Source organism: Nicotiana sylvestris, chromosome 2, assembly GCF_000393655.2.
Source record: "Nicotiana sylvestris chromosome 2, ASM39365v2, whole genome shotgun sequence".
NCBI lineage: Eukaryota > Viridiplantae > Streptophyta > Magnoliopsida > Solanales > Solanaceae > Nicotiana > Nicotiana sylvestris.
In genome coordinates, this window is record NC_091058.1 from 88101991 (window position 1) to 88109780 (window position 7790).

General features: G+C 37.6%; 1 long non-coding RNA gene across 1 annotated transcript; it reads left to right on the plus strand.

Moving 5' to 3' along the window:
• The first annotated feature begins 439 nt into the window (after positions 1-439).
• Positions 440-6065, plus strand: LOC138886357 (uncharacterized). Its single transcript, XR_011405048.1, has 3 exons — positions 440-911; positions 5339-5428; positions 5802-6065. It is a non-coding gene; the product is annotated as an uncharacterized lncRNA (long non-coding RNA).
• Positions 6066-7790: the final 1725 nt, after the last annotated feature.

Consider the following 7790-nt stretch of genomic DNA (forward strand, 5'->3'; position numbering starts at 1 on the left):
GAGTTTTAGTAGTTTTGTATCTTCTCTAGAATGCTCATATACTTGTGACACCAAGTTTTGGGAATTTTTAGCACTTATGTACTGCTATACTTGTTATTTCTTCTATCGTAGAGTATGTACTTATTATATTGGTATTTTGTTTAAAAAGATTGGTCGCAGTTGCATGAAATATAGTTTAAAGTTTTCTCTAAAAAGAAAAACTTCCGTATTAAAATTGTTAAAGAGGGGTAAATAAATTGTTGTTACACTTGTGGGATTGCCTAATGGCGACGTTAGGTGCAGTCACGACCTATTACGAATTTGGGTCATGATAAGTTGTTGGCTCATTGTTATTCCATTGGTGATCCATTCTTTGCGTAAAATTTTCTTGAGCCCAAGTCATGGTTGTACTATATATTATCTCCTGCATTATAAGATTCTCCAGCCTATCCACTTTCTTCATCAACCTATCCATTACACCATCAATTTTAGCATTCACTTCTTCCCTCATTCTTGCAATTTTTCCTCCATAGAAACAAACTTTTTAGCCAATATTCCCTGACTTCTCTCATTCCACCTGAAAAAATAGGTGGTTGTCTCTTGTTTCTTAAAAGAAGTTCTTCTTCTCCTTCTCTTTTGTATGGGCCTTTAGTTTTTGCAATTTTCGACCACACTTTTTTGTTAATCTTTTATTAGAAGGACTCAAACTCTTTGGATTTAGAATGACACCAGCTTCCTTGATCAGTCTAGTTATGGTTGATGGAAACCATAGAGTCCCCACAATGGGATCAAATCTACAGTACTTCATATTGATATTGATGATGTTAACCACATTCAGAGGCATTCTTGAGCAAATTACAAATAGCAAAGCTAATCTGTTCAAGTATATATCACTTCCATGGGTATTTGGAATCATTCTGCTACTTAAAATGGTAAGAAGAGGTCTAGATTTGTACATAATATTTTGCCCTTTTAAACGTACCTTAGCTGCATTTGTATCATACCCCTAAGTAGCTGCAAACGGACATAATATATGCTCCAGCTCATGTAGATTAGGATTGTTAATAAATGCTAAGGTTTGACTGTCATCCTCGTGTTAGATGGTACAAACAATTGATAGCTTGTGGAGAACAATCAACTCTCATTCCTCTAACTGTAGAAACTTGAGCATCTTCATTCAAGTTTTTGTAAAATTCTCTCATTAGTCCAAGAAAAACTTCCTAGTGGTGTAGAAAATTCACCCCTAGAATTCTATCACTTGAGACACATATTAATCCTCCTCCCCATCTTGAGGATCAAAAAATATTTCTTTCTCATGAATGGGGTTTCTTTCAAAATTTTCTTGAATCCATGACTCTCAATCATGATATGTATCTATTCTTGTAGGAGTAGTACTGTTGGGAGGTATTTTAGTAAGATAAACTAATATTAGAGTTGAGGAGAAAGAAGAGAGAACAAGGGAAAACAAGAGGAAGCCTGGGATAGAATATTCCAGTTAAAAGTTAACAAATTCCGGCAATGGTAAGTTTCATAAACTGTCCCCCTTAAATTAATCAGATTTCAGCCTAGGGACTGTTACAACAGTAAATTAGATTATTTGAAATAGAGAACTTACCGCGGCGACATTAATTCCTTTTGATGCGTCTTTGGCTTGTTGGTTCACTCATGGCCTTTAATTTCTCTATCTCTTCAATTTACCTTTTTTTGCCTATTTACTGCTACAACATTGATTGCTTTTGGTGCATTTAATGACATGACAAAGATAAATATTGAAATCAGAAATAAGTACAACAACTTTATGTGGGTAAGCAACACATATATGAAAAGGAAAACTTGATTCCAAAAAAGACACGTAGTGTATAATAGCTCATAACTAGAATAAGTATAAGCAGTATAACATTATATTTATCTCATATTCTGGCAAGATATAATTACTAATGATATTAAAATTATGTACATATTTACATCACTACTATATAGAACTTCTATATTAACTATACGAATTGGAAAATATTATTTTTATACATAAATAACTCATATGGCAAAACTATATAGACGTGAATATCTTGCAACCCACCAAAACAAGTGATTCTCATATGAATAATTACAAAATGTAGATTAGGTAATTAAAAACTTAACTAGTATATGAATATATGCACAAGTATATATATATAATCGTAGAAGCTATAATAATAATTATTTGTATGTATAATAATCTTAGGTATAATATATATATATATATATATATATATATATATATATATATATATATATATATATATATTATTTACTTGCTTAAAAAAATTAGTTCTGAGTTTAATGTCGCCAGCTCGATTTATTTTTGTTGCTTTCTCATTGTATCACTGTAATGGACGGATGTCTCTCGTACTTTCCTCCATTGTATAACTCAACATGTGTCCATTAACTTTGAATTTATCTCCACTATTGGCATTTTGAATTTCAAAAGCTCCAAATTGTGTCACATTGGTTATTACATATGGACCTGTCCACCTTCATCTGAACTTACCTGGAAAAAGCTTTAGGCGACTATTATACAAAAGAACTTTGTCTCCTACCTTGAATTCCTTGTACCTGAATAACTTCTCATACCCATTTTTCACTTTCTCTTTGTACAAATAGGCATTTTCATATGAGCTTAATCGAAATTCATGTAGCTCATTGACCTGCGACAAACGTTGTTGACCAACTTTTGTTAGTTCCATATTTAGTACTTTAATTGCCCAAAAAGTTTTATATTCTAGTTCGACTAGTAGATGTCATGCTTTTCTAAAAATACGCTTATATGGTAATGTTTCTATTGGTGTTTTATATGCTGTTCTATAGGCCCATAAAACATCATCTAGTTTTAATGCCCAATTTTTTCTAGATATTCCAACAGTTTTTTCCAAGATTCTTTTTAACTCCCTATTTGAAATTTCAACTTGGCCATTTATTTGAGCATGATATGGTGTACCTGTCTTATGTCTGACCCCATATTTAGATAATGTGATAACCCAAAAGGTCATCACTTGTTTTAGAAATAAATTCTGTGTTTTGAGACTTTAAAAACCTCCTTCTATCTCAGCTCGATTTGCGTGCGCAGTCCGGGCGTGTATTCGGAAAGCTATTTTGTGAAGATCTGTGAAAAATGATAAATTTTGCTTTTAAAATAAATTTGAGTTGACTTTGATCAACATTTTGGGTAAACGGACCCAGACCCATGCTTTGACTGTCCCGGAGGGTCCGTAGAAAAATATCGGACTTGGGCGTATGCCCGAAATCGAATTCCGAGGTCCCAAGCCCGAGAAATGAAATTTTAAAGAAAATTATTTTTTGGAAAATATATGAGTTTTTGAAAATAAAATATGTTTGTAAGTGATGGTATCAGGCCCGTATTTTAGTTTCGGAGCCCGGTACGAGTCTTATATAATATTTAAGTTGAGTCCGTAGAGTTTGGTAAGAAACGGACTTGATATGACATGAATTGGACCCTTGGTTGTTAAAAATGGAACTTAAGCGTTCATGTTATATTTCATTGATCTTGATACTAAATTCATAGTTAAAGGTGTTAATTTGGCGATTTGATCGCACGAGTAAGTTCATATGATATTTTTAAGTTTGTATGCATATTTGGTTTGGAGCTCCGAGCGCTCGGGTGAGTTTCGGATAGGTTTCGAGATGTTTTTACACTTAGAGAAAGTTGCATGTTCAGAGAAAGTTGTAGGTCTCTGAAGTCAGGTCTCGCGGTCCGCGGAGAAACCTTCGTGACCGCAGTGGGGACTTCGCGACCGCGGTGGGAATTATGCGGTCCGCGGTGGGGCAAGGCCATACATTTGCGGCCGCGCTCGATTTCTTGTGGTCTGCGGTGGAGCTCCGCGGCTGCAGTCCTTTTTATGTGGTCTGCAGAGAGGGTCTGAGAGGGGTATATTTAAACGGACTTTTCAGTTATTTTTCACTTTTCAAAACCCTAAAACATAAGAGGCAGTTTTCCAAACACTCTTTCTTCTCCCAAAACACTAGTAAGTGATTTCTAACTTATTTCTTTCACTCCTTAACTTTTTTTAACAAGATTTCATCCTAGAATCTAGGATTTTCATGGTGGAATTGAAAATTTTGGGTAACCTAAAAATATTAAAATTTGGGGATTTAGACCTCATTGAGATCGAATTCCAAAATCAATTATATATCCGAGCTCGGGGTGAATAGGTGATCGGATTTTGGTCCGAATTTTGGGTTTGGACCAAGCGAGCCCGGGGTCGGATTTTGACTTTTTGGGGAAAACTTTATAAAACCTATTTTCATGCATTGGAGTTGATTCATTTAGCATTTATTGATATCGTTAAGTAAATTGTGGCTAGATACAAGCAAGTTGGTGGTGGAAAAAAGAGGTAAAGCGGTAGTTGAGGCTTGAATTGTATTTGTGGCATTGGGGTAAGTGTTTGCTCTAACCTTAGCTTGAGGGATTAAGAGTCGTGTCTTATTTGCTATGTGTTAATTGTTGAGTACGATGTATAGGCATGGTGACGAGTATCTATAGGTTGGTGTCAAGCATGCCTATGAGTCTTATACTAGGATTAATGTGACTCCGTTTTGTATTGTTCGTGCCTTATGTGATGGTTTCTATTGTTGAACAAGGCTTGTGAACGTAATATTGGTAATTGAACATTTTAGAGCGTTGGCTCAAGTTGTAAGTTGATTTGTGGAAGTATTATTGCCAATTGAACATTTTAGAGCAATGGTTCAAGTTGTGAATTGAGTTGTGATGTAAACGTGAAAAGAGAAGAGGATTATGATATCATCTCCTTTGCCAGGATATTGTTGTTTTTGATGTTATCTTTCTTGCCGGGATGTTATTGCTTTTGATATTGTTTCCCTTGCCGGGATATGATTGTTGTACTATTGTTCCCTTGCTGTGATTTTATTGTGATTATATTGATTCCCTTGCCCTTATTGTTTTGTGATTGTTGTTTGGGTAAGGAAGAGTGTTAAAGCATGAAGGGTGATGACGTGCATGATATTTGTGAGAGAGTGTTAATGCACGAAGGGTGATGCCATGTTGCACGATGTACCATTCCGTGCTTTTATATGCGTGATAATACACGAAGGATCATTCCGTGCCATGATTATGTGAGGTAAAAGCACGAAGGGTGATGTTGTGCCGATTATATTGATTCTTATGGTGAGGACGAGAGTAAAAGCACGAAGGGTGATGCCGTGCACTTGTCTTAATTTTCCTGGTTCTTGCTGATAATTGAGTTATGGTGTTTTTTACGTTTATTTACTGATTCTCTGTTGTTGCTTGATTTTATTGTGATGTTATTGATTTCCTTGCCCAAATTGCTTTGTGATTGTTGCTTAGGTGAGGAAGAGTGTAAAGCACGAAGGGTGATGCCATGCACGAAGGGTGATGCCGTGCATGTTATTGTGAGAGAGTGTTAAAACACAAAAGGTGATGCCGTGCACTTGTCTTTGATTTTCCTAATTTTTTTATTGATGACTGAGTTATGGTTTCTCTACATTTAAGTGTTGGTTTTCTGTTGATACTTGTTGTACCCCGCAACATGTTTCCCCCTTCCTTTATTCAATTGAACTTTGAAGATCCTTATATTTATCTATTATTATTCGATGTCCTCACAACATGTTTTCCCCTCCCATCCTTAACTGTACATTCCTGCTTTTATTTTCCATTGTATATGATTTAACCGCACAAGTTTATTTGGTAGTTTGGTCCTAGCCTCGTCACTACTTTGCTGAGGTTAGGCTAGGCACTTACCAGCACATAGGGTCAGTTGTGCTGATACTACACTTTGCACTGTGTGCAGATCCCGGTACTGGAGCTTACGGACCTTAGTTTTGGGTGTCTACCTTCAATCCATTCGGAGATCCGAGGTAGTCCTGCAGGCGTCCGCAGACCTTGGCGTCTCCTTCTATCATTTCATTCTGTTTCTTTTATGTATTTCAGAGATAATGTTGTAATAAATCTTTCGGACCTTGTTTGTAGAACTCTTAGATGCTCTGTGAAATTGTGACACCAGTCTTGGGTAGTGGATGTATGGATTGGTACTGGAATCTTTATTAAAATATTACATATCAGTCTTTCGCTTATTAAATTCTGCTAATTATATAATGTTGGTTCTTAATTGTTAAAGGATTAAAATTGGGAAAAGGTAAATAATTCAAACGGTTGGCTTGCCTAGCTTTCACTAGTAGGCGCCATCACGACTCCTGAGGGTGGAAAGATCCGGGTCGTGACAAGTTGGTATCAGAGCTCTAGGTTACATAGGTCTCACAATTCACGGACAAGCTTAGTAAATTCTGAGGGATATGTATGGAGATGTCTGTTTTTATCCCCAGAGGCTACAGAGTTAGGAAAAACTTCACATCTCTTCCTTCTTGTCGTGCGATTTGATTTCTCAATGCTAGTTGAACTTCTATTCTTGTTCCTTCGTGAATGGCGAGGTCACGTACCGCTTCTTCAGCTGAGCAGCAGCATAGACCGGTTATAGATCAGCTACGTCTTTGGAGGCTTTGTGGGGGTTGGATAGGTTTCACCAAGCTCTTCATTACCACTTGCGGCGGTTCATCTTTCGATGATCCCCAAGATTATTAAGACGGCTGTCATGAGGTTCTCAGGAACGTGAGGATAGTGGAGACCAACGGGGTCGACTTTGCTACCTTTCGCTTATCTGGATCCACCAAGACTTGGTGGAGAGATTATTGTTTGGCTGGACCAGTTGGGTCACCAGCTTTGATTTGGGATCAATTTTCTCATCTATTTTGAGAAGTTTCTTCCTATCACTCATAGAGAGATCTATCGGAGGTAGTTTGATTGTCTCTAGTAGGGTTCTATGACTGTTACTTTGTATGAGACTAGATTTATTGATTTGGCCTGTCATGCTCTTCTTATACTTCCCACTGAGAGAGAGAGAGAGAGAGAGTGAGGAGGTTCATTGAGGGACTCGTTCAGCCCACTCAGCCAGCTAGAGATGGAGGTAGAGTTGTTAAAGGTGGAGGTAGAGGTATTAGATGTGGATGACAGGCTGCTAGAGGTGGAGGCCAGCCAGCAACAGGCCATCCCAGAGATGTAGTTCAAAGTGGTGGGGCTGGGCCCTGATGTTATGCTCTTCCAGCCAGGTTTGAGGCTGAGGCTTCCGATGTAGTTATCACAGGTACTATTCGAGTTTGTAGTATAGATGCTTCAATTTTATTTGATCCAGGGTCTACATACTCCTATGTGTTATCTTGTTTTGCATCGTATCTGGTCATGCCTAGTGATTCTTTGAGTGCTCCTATATATGTGTCTACACTGATGGGTGATTCTATTGTGGTAGATCGTGTCCATAGTTCATGCATAGTTGTAATTGGGGGTCTTGAGACTCGTGTAGATTTGTTACTTTTGGATATGGTTGATTTTGATGTCATATTGGGGATGGACTAGTTATCACCTTACCACACTATCTTAGACTACCATGCCAAGACTGTGACCTTAGCCTTGCTGGATTTTCCTCGTTTAGAGTGGAGAGGGACTCGTAGTCATTCTACCCGTAGTGTTATCTCATATATGAAGGCTCGATGTATGGTTGAGAATGGGTGTTTGGCCTATTTGGCATATGTTCGTGATTCTAGTGCTGATATTCCTTCTATGGATTTTGTGCTTGTTGTCCGTGAGTTTCCTGATGTTTTCCCTTCAGACCTGTCGGGTATGCCACCCGACAAGGATATTGACTTCTATATTCATTTGGCTCCGGGCACCCAGCCCATTTCTATCCCACTGTATCGTATGGCCCCGCCTAAATTGAAAGAGTTGAAGG